The following is a 16,290-nucleotide window of genomic DNA, read 5'->3' on the forward strand; positions in this document are numbered from 1 at the left end:
ATAGTGCTGTTTATTGTAATTCTCCACGGGTCATTGATTGAACAGTGTTATCACTGTTTCAACAAACCCACAAGGTCACAGACTGTAGATTTTTTTTAAATTTGTGCCTTTATAGAGTACTATCATTTGCTTTCTGGTTATACCATGCGGTTTTTTTAAACATGTCTTTGCACGCGCTAGGAGTTTCTTTCAGAGCTGAAGTTTGCGCGGGGAGCAAATATCGGATATCGTACTAAACAACACGTGATACAACCCGATAATACATCAGATAATGGTGTAAAGAAGACATGAACATTAAAACACAGATTTTCTGTTGCCTGAAATGTTATCCCACATATTTTAAGTTATAAGGTCGCATTAATAAAAAAAAGGTGGTGAGATGTTTTTGTATGTGCTTACGTTTGTACATGTTGCTTTCAATTATTGAGTAGCAGAATCTATACGGTGCGAAATTTCTACATACAACAAAATGTTCAAAAAAGGTCAATAGTTTAAATTGAATGTTCCAAACTCGGCTAATATTTGTTTTCAGAGTGCCTATGTTTAAATATTTGCTTCATGATGTACAACATGGAGTGAAAGCCTTACGCCTTTATTTTGCAACTCATATTTTTGCTGACTTTTCATCATACCTACTTCGAACATAATTACGTGAATACAAGCATCATCTTCAAAATATCTGCATGCTAATGACATGCCTATGATTTGCATTCTCCCGTATCATACACTCTTCCTATTTCTCAGTGTAATTTTGAGCATCGATCCATGCATTGCACACTTCAGCTTTTGTTTAATTTCATTTATTGGTGTAAATATTTTTTTTCAACATATGAATGCACCTGATCTTGTGAGACATTGGAAGCTAAGTGAAGTTAAGCCTGGAAAGTTATTGGATGGGTGACCACCAGGGTTTAGTCAAGGGCAGTGCATCAAAATCGATTGTTCTGCACACTCTTAGCCTTCACACACCATTGTGGTAGAGTCAAATATCCCTCATGGCCCATGAGGAATGGATCAAAAAATACAATGGGCAGTACATGCATCACTGTTATACGTGTAGTGGGTGTTGATAGCGTTATACGCGGTCACCGCTACTTACCCGGTGTAGCGCCAGCCATGGGTCAACAGGTGGCGACAGCGAGTACGGAATGGATTAAGTAACGCCGTTAAGCCAGGGAACCCAGAGGGCGGTTGGGAACTGGAGGGACACCCTAGGCCCCAGTGGGGGCTGGGGGATTACGCAATAGTCCAGGTCCCTCCAGAAGGTTACAGAGACTAGGCGTGGCCAGGGGCGGAGTGACCCTGGAAGCTGTTTAGAAGGCGGACCCCTGAATGGGTTTGCCAGTCGTCGTCAAGCTGAAGACCCGAACAGCCAGCCTAGAATAGGACCCTGGGAACCCCCAGACCCGCCATCCTTCTCAGGGCCCGGACTGAGTGGGCCAGTGGTCGGACCCTGGGAACCTCCGGACCCGACGTCCTTCTAAGGGACGGGACTGAGCGGGTCAGTGGCCGGGGCCCAAGGACCTTGGCTGGGTCGGGTCAGCTAGCCTCCCCTAGGTCCCCCTAGCCGGAGGGCTGATATATAGAGGAAGTGGTTCCAGTGAGTAGGAAACGCTAGCCCGGAGGCTATACCTCCCCATTGTATTGGGTGGAGGGGCCAATACCCCTTTGTGCTAGGGATCTCGTGTTATAGTTATTACTGTTAAATAAACGTGTTGCCTCCAGAAGAAGACTGGGTCTCCATTCATTAACACTACATATATAAAGGATGGCGAGGTTCAACGGAAGACATTGATCCATTGAGAAAAAAACTTGGTTTAATATTTTAAAAAAGAGTATGCGTGATAGGGCAGGTTGCCGATACAGTTACTTGAATATTAAACCAGATGGTGGTAAAGAGTATGTAAGAGTGTACAGCCTAACCACAATGGGCCATGTTGAGCCTGTCCGGCACGACTCCAGAGGTGGTAGGTTTTATTTCACTGTAAAAACCCAAGCTGTGTCACTGTATTTGTGTTATGTCAGCGTGACATGTTAATAACAATGATACTTTCATTTTATATATAGCGTCATTTATGCCAACAGCATCCCACAACGCTGGACATCAATTATATACAAGTGTAGTGAGTCACTTCTGAGACAACAATAGTAGCAGGCAACACACGTTTATTCTACACCTTTGAACACTGTTCACACACAGGATAACTATAAATGGGTCAGAACAGCTAGCAGGCTGTCAGACCCACGACAGCAGAGATGAAGACAAAGATGAAGCACCTTGGGTTCCATTCCACCGACAGCCCTTATCCAGCCTTGAGACTTCCCTTTTATGCCCCCCTGCGTGGCCTGGCTCCTCCCTCGGCCACGCCCCCTTCTGGAACCTACCAGAAGGTTCTGGGCTATACCTCACATGTCTCCTCGGTCACCTTTGCCCCACATCCTTTACCTCGGCCTATCACGTGCTCTATCAGCCGGCCGGGGTGCCACGTCCTCATATGTCCCCTTCTGCCAGCAGCCAGCGCCACGCAACCTAGTGACCCACTCTTTGGCATTGCATGCTCTGCTGGCAGAACGGCTGCCACACCCCGCTCTGCCGGCAGGTCGGCCGTTACACCCACATTCCCTCTCTCTGTCAGTAACCAGCGCTACGCACTGTAGTGACCCATTCTATGTCACTACACAAGGACCAAATCCCATATACGCGGGTGGCTATACACGGTGAGAAAGAAGCTCAGCACACACAGTAAGCAGTTGAAAACTCTCCTACAAAGCAAAATAAAGAATGAATAAACAAATTAAGAAATGGCACAAAATCAAATAATACAAACAACACATAATTATTAACATAAATAAATGCGTCCATTAGGTCTACATATCCAAAACCACGATCTCCAACTTCCCAACCAAGCCAGGAAACCTTTAAGTCTACTGACTCACGCAAAGTTATTAACCATGTACCTGGCCCTGCTTAGCCCCGAGCCAGGAGGCAGATTCGGATTAGTTTTGAGAACTTTGCATTATTGTTTTGTTCTGGCTTATCTCGGGAATAACCAGTGGAAAACCATCTGCATACCACGAGGTCATCGTGCTGGCATAGTTTCAGATGTGCCAGTGGGAAATTCGTATTAGTTGTAACTAACAGCTCAGGGATCTGGCAAGAGGAAGCAAGTGATGACAGTGTAGAGGCCTTGACTGCATTGAACTAAACTCCAACCCCCAAAATATACCATGTCCAGCATTTGGTCATAAAATAAACAGTTTAGGATGCTGCCCGATGGTGTCTTTGTCAGGAAAGTACAGGGAAACCTTGCACGTATTTGATGAAGCCGAGTTTCGGCTGTACGCAGTTGAACGCTGCTTGAGATGCTCATCTCCGCATCGAAAACTAGCACTGTGAGGGCGCTGCATCCTTTGGAAGGTGGGAATTAATTGACTGAAAACGATTTATTTACCACGTACAGTACTGTGTTTTTGTGTATGTGAGGGTTAAATTTTGATTTAAAGCTTTCGTGACTGCAGTAATTCATATTCTTAGTTCTTTCGGTAAAGTCACGTTGAAGGGAAACAATAAAATATATATAAAACAATAAAAAATTCTCACGACGTTTCGACCATAACACAAACGGCCGTCATCAGGTGTGTCGGTTTGCATAAATTTATTTATTTAAAAACGGTTTATTTATTTATTTAAAAAAAATGTTAGCGCCATGCGCAGCGATTTGGCAGTTTATTTAGAAGGACTAGTCCATCTATGTTCTGAAAAGAGGAGGGGGGAGACGAAAAATTTAATGTATGCTGTCTGAAAGCCACTGTAAGCGTGAACAATCAATTAAGACCTGAAATGGTTTATCAAATCTTTCCAATGATTGCTAAGCCAGAATCCATCTCGATTGAAATTGTCTCTGTGCTTGTATATGTGGATAGCCTCATGAACGAATCTCTCATGGTAGTCAGATGGCTTACAAATAACCTCTGTCTTGGAAAAGTCAATGTCATGTGAGCCTACTGAATTATAACAATGATCTGCCACGGACGAGGTGTTGGTCCTACCGTGTTTAAGGTCTGCTTTGTGTTCACGAATGCGGTCCGAGACATGGCGTTTGGTTTCTCCAATGTAACTACTACCACAGAGGCAACTTAGTTTGTAGACACCAGGGTATTGTATGTCCGGAATCACATCTTTTACAGACGGAACCAAATCACGGATTTTATGTAATGTGTTGAAGCGAACCTGGATCTTGTGTTTATTCAAGATTTTGGAGATCTTTTTTGTGATCCCCGCAATGTAGGGTAAAGTGATGGTTTTGAAAGGCTCCTCAAGAGGGTCCTTCTTCATGGTTAGAGTGATAGCTTTGCGGATTGTATATTCGGAGTAACCATTAGCCTTAAGAGCTTGGTGTACGTGCTTGAGTTCACTGCCTATGTGTTCCTGGTCGGATATGCATTGGGCTCTATGATATAAAGTCTTGATGAGATAATTCTTCTGTGATGGATGGTGGTGGGAATCCGGTTTCAGATAAGCATCCGTATGGGTAGCTTTCCTGTAGACAGAGTGGCTCATTGAACCATCAGCTCTCTTTTTAATTAGGACATCCAAAAAAGGTAGCTTGCCATCTTTTTCGACTTCCATGGTAAATCTGATAGCTGGGTGTATGGAATTGATGTGGTCGAAGAATTGGTCTAGAGCAGGCCGGCCATGTGGCCAGATGACAAAAGTGTCATCCACGTACCTCTTCCATAAGGATGGGCGCAGAGTGGCAGTCTGGATGGCGTCAGTCTCAAATTTCTCCATGAAAATGTTAGCTATAACCGGAGATAGGGGGGAGCCCATTGGGGTGCCCTCAGTTTGTTTGTAGAAAGTTCCATTCCAAGTGAAGTATGTATTGGTTAAACAGTGTCTCACCAGGGGGGGTACCTCAGTGTTTAGTCCTTGATGAACCAAGTCTTCAATGATTGCGATGGTGTCAGGTACAGGATCCTTGGTGAAAAAGGAAACTACATCAAAACTGACAAGCAGGTCGTCTGGGGACAGGGAAATACCCTTGATTGTCGATACCAGGTGAGTAGAATTTTGTACCGCAGAGGTGGTTTTTCCAGTGAAAGGACGCAGGATTTCAGAAAAAAAACGAGCCAGTTTGTAGGTGGGTGAGTTGATAGTAGAGACGATGGGACGAAGGGGTGTATCTACTTTATGTATTTTTGGTAAGCCGTATAATCTTGGTGGCCTGGCAGCAGAAGGTTTCAACGAAAACTGTTTAGATTGATCAATTAATGCGGTTGAATCAAAAATTATTTTGTTGGTTTGTGTGACGAGGCTGTTGGTGGGATCTCTTTTTATTTTTGTATAACTACCATCGTCGAGTAATTCTTTAATTTTGTTGTTGTATTATATTTTATCCATGATGACAGTAGCATTGCACTTGTCAGCTGAGAGGACTACAATATCATCCCTCTTTTTTAATTTATATAATTCAAAACGCTCATCTTTGCTGAGTTTGCTAGCTGGCATCTTAGCGTTTTTGAGGGTTGCAGCGATTTCAGATCTTGCTACGTCTGCAGCGATGTGACCCAGGCCCCTGAGAGCAACATATACTTGGGCAATTATATCATTAACTGGTATGTGTTTAGGTGTGACTGCAAAGTTTAGACCTTTAGCTAAAACGGATTTCAGACCATCGGAAATAAAACTGTTACTGATAACATATGCATTGTCCTTGAAACTAATTGGTCCACACCAAGGGACGGCCTTCTTTTGAGCCTCGACCCAATTGGTGCTCGACCACATGACGCCAGAAGGCATACAGCTCAAAGACAATGCACTATCAAAGTAATGAGGGCTTGGGGTGAGCATCTACATCATTAGACTTTCTTTGCCAGTACCAAAATGTAATAATAGAGGTTTTCCCCTTTTTTCTGGCAACAAAACTGAAACCTTTTTACAAGGATTCATGTCTGTGTAGGGGTGTTGTGTGATACAGAGGTACAGCCGAACCTTGGTGTGATCCTAGGTGGCTACAATGGCGTCCGCTTCTACAGCCCCGCCCAGTGGGTTATGGGTATAAAGGGCGGGGAGTGAGGAAGCTCGGGGCAGAGTGTTGGGTCCAAGAATGAAGTACCAGGGAAGAAGGAAGACCAGCTAAGTAGAACCCTGGGACTCCCCTGACCGCTGTCCTTCTCAGGATCGGTAGGGCAAGCCAGTGGTACGGCTCCAGGAGCCACAGAGCCGACGTCCTTCTAAGGGCCGGTCTGGTTGGTGGGGTGCCGTGATCTGCACTTAACCAGGGCCAGATCAGACAGCCTCCCCTAGAGCCCTTACCTGGAGGAATCGGGGAACATAGGCTTAGGCTAGATAGCCTAGGGGGATATTCCTAAGCGTATTCGGGTGAAGGGGCCGCTACCCCTTCTGTGTGACCCCTTGTTATAAATAAATAAGTGCTGCCTCTACTCTACCGTCTCCGTGTCACTGGAACCCACTACAACTGGTGTCAGAAGTGGTTTTAAACTGGATACAAGACGGACGAACCGCTCGCAAGAACCTGCGACGGAGGACGACTCGGCTGGGGCTGTTGGGGGAGAGCCAGAGGATCTGACCGAGGATCCCGGGACGGCCCAGCAGCCGCAGCAGATGGAAGACTGGCCGCCGATGGGGGACAGCTTGCGGGCGGCTCACTCCCGGCTGGCTGAGCTGCTGTACGCCGCGGCCGCCACGCTGGAGGAGATCAACCGTGCGGGGTTGCGGGCGCCGAGGCAGCAGGGCGGGGAACGCCGAGCAATGGCCATTTCCCCCACCGAGCTCCCGCCAGATTTTGGACTTGCCGCCATGACGATGTCCGCCGCGGCGATTGGGGAATCGCAGCAGCACGTGGACACCGGGGGCCAATCACCGATCGTTACGTCATCACCGACGGACGCTTACTGCCAGAGCCAACCGGTGGTCGCGACGTCATCACCTGTGCGACCGCCGATGGGAACCCCCATGCACTCCGATGACGTCAGGAACGGCGGGGAGTGCGCAAGGCGGCATTTGGAAGGGGAGCAGACATTTGAACAACGTCTACCGGCGTTCAAATAATTTGTATCTGACGGAGGCGACTGGGGGGCATTCGAGCGTCGTTTCCTCGCCCATCAGGAGATGTCCGGGTGGACGGACGACGAGGCGCTGCATGCACTGCCGGCCACCTTGGACGATGACGCCCTCACCACGCTCACCACGGCTCCCAAGGCGGCGCGCGCTACGCTGCAGTCTGCACTACGAATCCTCACCACAGTCTATGGGCCGCCGTCGGACTGTCGCCAGGCGTTCCACGAGTGGCGCAGGGGCCAGAAGGAATCACCACTGGCGTACCGCACGGCTCTCCTGGCCCTCGCAAAGGCGGCTTTCCCGCGCATGGACGGTGAAGGGGTGGACGCTATGGTGACGGAGAAACTTCTGACGCTGGCTCAAGAGCTCCAGATTGTTATCGTCGCAGCGGACGACGCAGACATGTGTTCCTTGCGGGCGGCGAAGTGCATCCACGCACATCTCCTGTCACGGCGTCGACCACCTCTCATCCCCAACGGAGCGGCTGCAGTGTGTGCTGGGACGCCGACCCCCCCCCCCCCCCACCGAGGAGGTCTTCGCGGCGGGTCGCCCTACGGAGTGGAGGTCCGGGGGGAGGACGGCTCCACCATCATCGGGCCACCAGGAGCAACCTAAAGCATCGTGTGTGCTCATCACCTGTTACAACTGTGGCCTCAGGGGCCACGTGGCTGTGGGATGCCGGGCACTGTGACAGCGACGGCCGGGACCACAGCCGGACGGTGCCCCAGCCTCCCCACCCCTGCATCTAACTCCGGCAAGTCGCGGCACCACACATGCTCGGCCTGTGCACACACATATCCCTACCTCGCGCGCTCCAGTGCACAAACCCCGGGGTTCGACCGTGGGTTCGTCGGGTTGCGGCGGGGTCGAGAGGGCGCTAGGGCCGAGCCAGTGGACCAAATTGGCCCACCGTGTTGCTGCTGCGTCGGCGGGTACGTCCGTGGTCGCGGGGTGTATAGACGGGGTTGAGGTGCGGGTCCTCGTCGAAACGGGTGCGTCGGCGACTAATGTCTCGCATTTGATCTATAATATCCTTCCTGTGCAGAGCCGCCCCTTGTTGCCAGTTGATGTTCCATGTTACGCAGCAAACGGGGGTTCGTTGGGTATCATAGGCCAAATCCGAGCACAAATTTGCATTGGGGATATAAAATTGTCTGGGCCAATATTAGTTTCTTCCTCGCTAGCGGTTCCGTGCTTGTTGGGGACGGACTTTTTGGCCAAAATGCCGATTAAAATATTAATTGATCAGGGGTGCATCGAGCTCCCTTTGGGCCGACGTGTACCGTTCCTGTCCTCCCCCGTCACCTCACGGGCGGCATGCACAACGGTACAGGCAGTCGTCACCCGTACAGTGCGGGTACCACCGGGCGCGCAAATGCTCATGCCTCTCCGGTTGCGTCGACCTTTCGCTCCGGGTGTGACGGATCACGGTGTCCTGTTGGGGCCCTCGAGGGCTGGGGAGAATGGATTGGATTTGGTGGCCGCGCAAACGATCGTTAAGGGGAGCAATGAACCGTTCATCATGGTCCTTAACGTCGGAGCGCAGGCAGCCAGAGTTAACCAAGGCACCGTGCTTGCACACGCGACGCCGGTACCCGGAGTAGAAACGGTTGTGGGGCAAATGGGGAGGGGTCCTCCGACTTACCCACGTCCCGTTGAGGACGAGGGTTGGGCGGATTCCGAAACAAGCGATCTCTCCGACTCCCAGCGCGCCGACTTACGACGCACCCTTCTGATCGAATTTTCCGATGTCTTTAGCAAACATAAGTATGATATTGGATGCACCAAATTATTGCGACATCATATCGACACGGGTGACAATGCCCCGATACGCCAAAATCCTTTTTGGATGAGTCCCGCCGAAAAGGATCATGTCAAATTGGCTGTAGATGACATGTTGGCCGCAGATATATTTCCGTCCACCAGCCCATGGGGAGCACCCATAGTGCTTGTCAAAAAGCACGATGGGTCCTTGCGATTCTGTGTGGATTTTCGGCGCCTAAATAAAATCTCTGTAGCCGATGCGTATCCACTTCCCCGGATGGACGATTCCCTGGATGCTTTGGCAGGCGCACATTTTTTTTCCACGCTGGACTTATCCGGATTTTGGCAACTCCCATTGGATGATGAGTCCAGACTGAAGACTGCCTTTCGTACACCTCAAGGCCTATTTCAATTTATCCGGTTACCCATGGGCTTACATTCCGCTCCGGCGACGTTTCAGCACCTTATGGAACTGGTTTTGGCTGGCTTGCAATGGGACGTTTGTCTCATCTATCTGGACGATGTCATCGTGTTCAGCAAAACATTTGACAAACACCTGTTGCGATTGCGCACCGTGTTCCTCAAAATGCGCGCTGCAAATTTGAAATTCAAGCCGCAAAAATGCCACCTGCTCCGGGCATCCGTGCGGTATTTAGGACACATCGTCAGCCGATCGGGCATTTCTACCGATCCCGCGAAGACGCAGTGTGTCAGCTCCTGGCCGACCCCCACCTCGGTGGCTGAGGTCAGGAGTTTTGTTGGTTTCACATCCTATTATCGGCGGTTCGTTGTGAACTTTGCTACCGTTGCCAAACCTTTGCATGCCCTGACGGCAAAGGGAGCGAGGTTTTGTTGGGGCCAGGCCGAGGAGATCGCTTTCCGTTCCCTTTGCGACGCTCTCGTGCAGGCTCCACCATTAAGCTACCCTGTTTTTTCCAAACCCTTCCTGCTCAATACTGACGCCAGCAATACGGGTATTGGGGGTGTGCTCTCGCAGGTCATCGATGGTGTAGAGCGCATGGTGGCTTATGGCAGTAGGGTCCTGTCTCCGGCGGAGCAGAGATATTGTGTCACGCGTCGGGAGCTGTTGGCCATTGTATATTTCATACAACAATATCGGCCATATCTGTACGGGCGGCATTTCACCGTCCGTACAGACCATGCGGCATTACAATATGCCTTGCGGGTAGAGCAGCCCTTGGGGCAATTGTCCCGATGGCTCGAGGTCCTTCAGGACTTTGATTTTACTACCACGTATCGGAAGGGTGTTCGACACGCTAATGCGGATGCCCTGTCTCGTCTGCCACCCGCCTCCGATTGCGCTTGCCTCACGGGTTCGGGGTGTTACAAGCCGCCAGATGATGGCATCGCGTCTGACGCTCCAGTCCTTGCTGCCGCCACCGAGGACCCCTTGTCGGTGGGTCCTATCGAGCAGGGGGGTAAGGACTCCTTGCTGCGGTTGTCCGTTACGGAATGGGGGAGCCTCCAGATGGAGGACGCATCCCTCCTCGCGTTGCGTCGTCGTGCGGGGGATTCCTTGAAGGGAGTGACGGGCGTTGACTCGTTCAGATTGCGCCAGGGGCTCCTGCTGCATTGGGACGGGAAGGCCCGCCAGCACAGGCTGGTGGTGCCTTTTGCTCTACGGGGTAAGGCTGTGTGGGCTGCTCACGAGCGGCTTTTGCACTTGGGGACCCACAAGACCCTTGCCATGCTCCAGCTGGACTTCTTCTGGCCGGGTATGGCTAGGGACGTGGATGACCTCCTGGGTGCATGCACTCCATGCGCCCAACGGAAACAACCAGCGAGAGCCGCCCATCCACCGATACAGTCAATTACAGTCTCTCGGGTTAATTAACTCGTTGCACTTGACATATTGGGGCCCTTCCCTACGACCCCTAGGGGTAACAAGTACCTGCTGGTTGGCGTGGAATACTTTACACGCTGGCCTATGGCATGGCCCCTCGCCAACCTGTCAGCAGCGGCCGTCGCCGAGGCCTTTGTCCAGGGCTACGTCCTCGACAAGGGTGCTCCCGAACGGCTGCTGACTGACCAAGGGAAGAATTTCTCTGGTGTCCTTCTGCACGAGGTGTGTGCGCTTCTGGGTACAAAGAAAATTCGAACTTCTCCCTATCACCCGCAAACTGATGGTATGGTAGAACGCCTGCACAGGACCCTCACGTCTATGTTGTGTCACCAAGTGTGTGACTCCCGGTCCAATTGGGACCTTCAGATCCCGGGTGTTTTGGCGGCCTACAGGATGGCTCCTCACGCGGCGACCGGTTTCTCGCCGTTATTCCTGATGTATGGTCGCGATGTTGACCCACCTATTACAACTCAGTTGCGGATCTCCGAACCAAACGAGAAATCAAAAAAGGCCGACCACATCAAATTTAACATCCGGAGGTTGACCGAAGCGCGGGAGGCAGCCGCCCAAAACTCTCATTCTCGTCAGAAGGCCAACGAACGGTTGCGGTCGCACAAGTCACACACCCATGCGTGAAAGCCCGGGGACAAGGCTTGGTTGCACTGCCCTCAAGTGCCATTGGCAACCTCGGCAAAATTGTTGCGGCCATGGAGGGGTCCGGTGGAAATTGTACAGGTCATGCGGCCACAATGTATCTGCATTCAGTGGGGAAAAAGCCGCTGGTACGTCCTCCCCTCGCGGCTGAAGCCGGTTGCGACACCTTGTGCCCCTCCACTACACCACACAGGCCGAGCATGCGATGTGTCCGCTGACCCCGGGACAACAACTCTGCCGCCTGGCCCTGATGTACCACTAACTGTGCCATCTTCAGGTGCCCCGAGGATGACGGCCTCCGGGCCGCTTGCGCCACCTGGCGGGGATGAGGGCTGCCCTCCCGGGATGTTGGGGGGTTGTGCACCTACACAGACAGCGCCCACCGCCGGCACGGCCGGGTTCCCCCCCTACGATGGGCCCGCAAAACGGACTCGTGCTAAAACGCTCCGGTTGTTGCGACTTCCTGTTACACGTGTTATGTTCTTCCTTTTCTGCACGGACGGGTGGCTCGGGTTGAATGCGGGGGGGGGGGGAAGTATGTATATATTGTACATAGGGAAATTTTGTATAGGCGGGTTTGGTTATTTGTTGGGGTGTTTGTTATTATGAGGCACGCACAGTTGGGGTTTTGTTATATTTTTATTGTTGATGTTGTTATAGCCGGGACGGCTGCGAGCCGTACGGGAGGGGGTGATGTAGGGGTGTTGTGTGATACAGAGGTACAGCCGAACCTTGGTGTGATTCTAGGTGGCTACAATGACGTCCGCTTTTACAGCCCCGCCCAGTGGGTTATGGGTATAAAGGGCGGGGAGTGAGGAAGCTCGGGGCAGAGTGGTGTTGGGGCCAAGAATTAAGTACCAGGGAAGAAGGAAGACCAGCTAAGTAGAACCCTGGGACTCCCCTGACCGCTGTCCTTCTCAGGATCGGCAGGGCAAGCCAGTGGTACGGCCCCAGGTGCCACAGAGCCGACGTCCTTCTAAGGGCCGGTCTGGTTGGCGGGGTGCCGTGATCTGCGCTTAACCAGGGTCAGATCAGACAGCCTCCCCTAGAGCCCTTAGCTGGAGGAATCGGGGAACATAGGCTTAGGCTAGATAGCCTAGGGGGATATTCCTAAGCGTATTTGGGTGAAGGGGCCGCTACCCCTTCTGTGTGACCCCTTGTTATAAATAAATAAGTGCTGCCTCTACTCTACCGTCTCCGTGTCACTGGAACCCACTACATCTGCATTAACCACAATACCTGCAGTCAAAATGTAAACAAAAAACATACTTTGATTTAAAGCTTTCGTGACTGCAGTAATTCATATTCTTAGTTTTTTCGGTAAAGTCACGTTGAAGAGAAACAACAAAATAACAAAATAAATATAAAACAATAAAAAAAATTTTCACGACGTTTCAACCATAACTCAAACGGTCATCATCAGGTGTGTCGGTTTGCATAAATTTATTTTTAAAACGGCACATTTATTTATTTATAATAAAAAAACGTTGGCGTCACGCGCAGCGATTGGCAGTTTGCCCAGGACTAGTCCATCTATTTTTTTTTAAAAGAGGAGGGGGGAGACGAATTTTTTTATAATGTATGCTGTCTGAAAGCCACTGTAAGCGTGAACAATCAATCAAGAACTGAAATGATTTATCAAATCTTTCCAATGATTGCTAAGATAGAATCCATCTTCTCGGTTGAAATTGTCTCTGTGCTTGTATATGTGGATAGCCTCATGAACGAATCTCTCATGGAAGCCAGATGGCTTACATAAAATCCGTGATCTGGTTCCGTCTGTAAAAGATATGATTCCGGACATACAATACCCTGGTGTCTACAAACTAAGTTGCCTCTGTGGTAGTAGTTACATTGGAGAAACCAAACGCCATATCTCGGACCGCATTCGTGAACATAAAGCAGACCTTAAACACGGTAGGACCAACACCTCGGCCGTAGCAGATCATTGTTCTAATTCAGTAGGCTCACATGCCATTGACTTTTCCAAGACGGAGGTTCTTTGTAAGCCATCTGGCTTCCATGAGAGATTCGTTCATGAGGCTATCCACATATACAAGCACAGAGACAATTTCAACCGAGAAGATGGATTCTATCTTAGCAATCATTGGAAAGATTTGATAAATCATTTCAGTTCTTGATTGATTGTTCACGCTTACAGTGGCTTTCAGACAGCATACATTATAAAAAATTTCGTCTCCCCCCTCCTCTTTAAAAAAAAATAGATGGACTAGTCCTGGGCAAACTGCCAATCGCTGCGCGTGACGCCAACGTTTTTTTTTATAAATAAATAAATGTGCCGTTTTAAAAATAAATTTATGCAAACCGACACACCTGATGATGACCGTTTGAGTTATGGTCGAAACGTCGTGAAAATTTTTTATTGTTTTATATATATTTTGTTATTTTGTTGTTTCTCTTCAACGTGACTTTACCGAAAAAACTAAGAATATAAAAAAAACATACTATGATAATATATGCATTGTCCTTGAAACTGATTGGTCCACACCAAGGGACGGCTTTCTTTTGAGCCTTGACCCAATTGGTGCTCAACCACATAACGCCAGAAGGCGTACAGCTCAAAGACAATGCACTATCGAAGCAATGAGGGCTCGGGGTGAGCATCTACATCATTAGACCTCCTTTGCAAAGGAGGTCTAATGAAATAGTGATATTGTTATTATTTGTATTTTTTTTCTATCTACGTGGCTTTACCAAAGAACCCAAAGAATATGAATTCCTGCAGTCACGAATGCTTTACGTCAAGATTTAAAATAAAGTGTACACACATAGAAGAGCTGGAGAGTGACTCGGCATCCTACACTAACAACGGCAGAAATCTTGTACAATGTGAAACAAACAGGGAGGGATCATTTCAGACCCAGAAATTCCGCCACCCTATTTTTATACACTTTTGTTGAACTTGCCCTGATGTCTATATTCTTTTACATGTTTTACATCTTCGGGTCTACGAAGCCTAAAGGGCTGAAATTTTCTACAGACTCGTCGTGACAATTCAAGATTTCATTAAAAGAAATGGTCCAGGTCCCACCGATCCTGGGACTTAGTTTTAATAATTAATACTTGGACATTCTGCCCTCTCTTCCCCCAATTTCAAATCACGAATGGTCGCGCGCAGTTATGCGAGGAAACGTCTTGTCCAATCAGAGCTGCTGTTAGGGGACCTCTGACCAATGAAAGGCACTCATTTCGCCCGCTGTGCTTCCCTCTTCCCTAGCGTGGGTCTAATAATTACAATAATTACTATTGCTATAGCTCAAATAATTACGTAGCTATAATAGTAAATACATAACATCATCCACTCTGTTACACCCCTTGGCGCTCAAGTTGAGCGACCAGGTGAGAACCGTGATCATGATTTATAATGAAATACCGTAATGTTATCCCTAGTTTGATTGCCAAAATGTTACAATTACGATTGTTGATGAAAAAATTCTTAAAATGAAAGTGCTAAATCTGTGCACGTTGAATACGTTGTCGCGATATGCACTGTTGTTCATGTGCGCATTGTTATAGCATTGCAGTCTATACGTGTCTTGCCATCCTTCATAATCGTACAATACTTTATGATCGCAAATGTGACAATAAAATGCGTTATACTTAGTGTTCTAAATGTAATTTCACTACTTGTTATAGCTATGCTGCGTGCTTTCAACCTTTCATTACGAATACAGTTGTATCGTATGGTGCCACGGCCTCGAGGCCACTCTGCAAGCATCGGGAAAGGCCAGGGCGGAAAAAGTGAGAGAGGCAGACGATAAGGTCAGGGGAGTGCAGCGCCACGACCCCACAACCCCCACACTGAATACAAACATCTCACCACCTTTTTCATTAACGCTACCTTAACTGAAAATATTTAGGATAACATTTCAGGCAACAGCTCTGAACTTAGCCAGTCGGATGTTAATCTGGATTAACGAGGGCGAAAAATGCATCCTTGAGTGCGGAAGGATAGACAATGGATCGCGAGAGCCCCGGCGATCCATGCAAGGGCAAAAGACCAAGCAGTAACCACAGGTAGGCGCACGATGGGTCACGTCCTACTGCGTGGCCAAGGCTTTTGAATCTTCTACATAATTGGCCGTCAAGACTCCATGCCTGCCCTGCCTTCTTCAGCTGCTCGCAGCGTCCGTGGTAGGATGTTTGAGTGACTGGGTGTGTAGGCAGCAGTAGGCGAGGCTTTTCTCGCAAGATATTCCCTCCGGGTAGGTGCCGAGTGCTTACATCAGAACCACAGGGTCAAGATAGTATTACTCATGCACGTGTTTGTTTCATGCCTCTTTCAACAACATAACTTTATTACACACATTCACCTCAAATTCTCTCGGCAGTTTCCCACCAATCCCTGGAGCCTATTCCACAACCTTTTTGTATAGTGGTCATCACCCATCCAAGCACTACCCAGGGTCAACCCCCTCCTTAGCATGCAAGATATGGCACTTGCCAGACAATTCAATCAGAAGCCAGGACAGAGCAAGCTGTATTGAGGAGTACTTATTACACAGCAAAGCCATTAGACACACAACGAAGCGACACCCACCGCCCCAGGGCAAAGGTCCAGTCCGAAGTGGTCCAGAAGCTGCCTATTGCTCTGGCCTGCCAAGCCAAGGATGGTTGCATACAAAGTTCATGGTGCCCGAGAACGGTGTATCACCTGTGGCTACAGTCAACTTATACAGCGTCTCCACGTTTCCTGCAGCACAGCAATGCGGAGGTACATGATTTGTCAAGGGCAAACGCTGCAACAGCGCTCCAATGAACACCGCTAAGCTTGGCAGCGTATTTTAAGCTGGGTGGGAGGAGCAGAGCGCCTTGACAAAGGAGTTTAGCATTGAAGTAGCTGTGTTAATGTGAGAGATTACACAACTCACATTATTATTTCCCTTCTACGTGACTTTAACGAAAG

General features: G+C 49.2%; 1 long non-coding RNA gene across 1 annotated transcript; it reads left to right on the forward strand.

Annotated features, from left to right (window-relative positions):
* Nucleotides 1–5,962: 5,962 nt before the first annotated feature.
* Nucleotides 5,963–12,549, forward strand: LOC142905617 (uncharacterized). Its single transcript, XR_012929642.1, has 2 exons — nucleotides 5,963–10,284; nucleotides 11,641–12,549. It is a non-coding gene; the product is annotated as an uncharacterized LOC142905617 (long non-coding RNA).
* Nucleotides 12,550–16,290: the final 3,741 nt, after the last annotated feature.

The sequence above is a fragment of the Petromyzon marinus genome, chromosome 55, assembly GCF_048934315.1.
Source record: "Petromyzon marinus isolate PM22_M1 ecotype Great Lakes invasive population chromosome 55, UKy_Petmar_22M1.pri1.0, whole genome shotgun sequence".
NCBI lineage: Eukaryota > Metazoa > Chordata > Hyperoartia > Petromyzontiformes > Petromyzontidae > Petromyzon > Petromyzon marinus.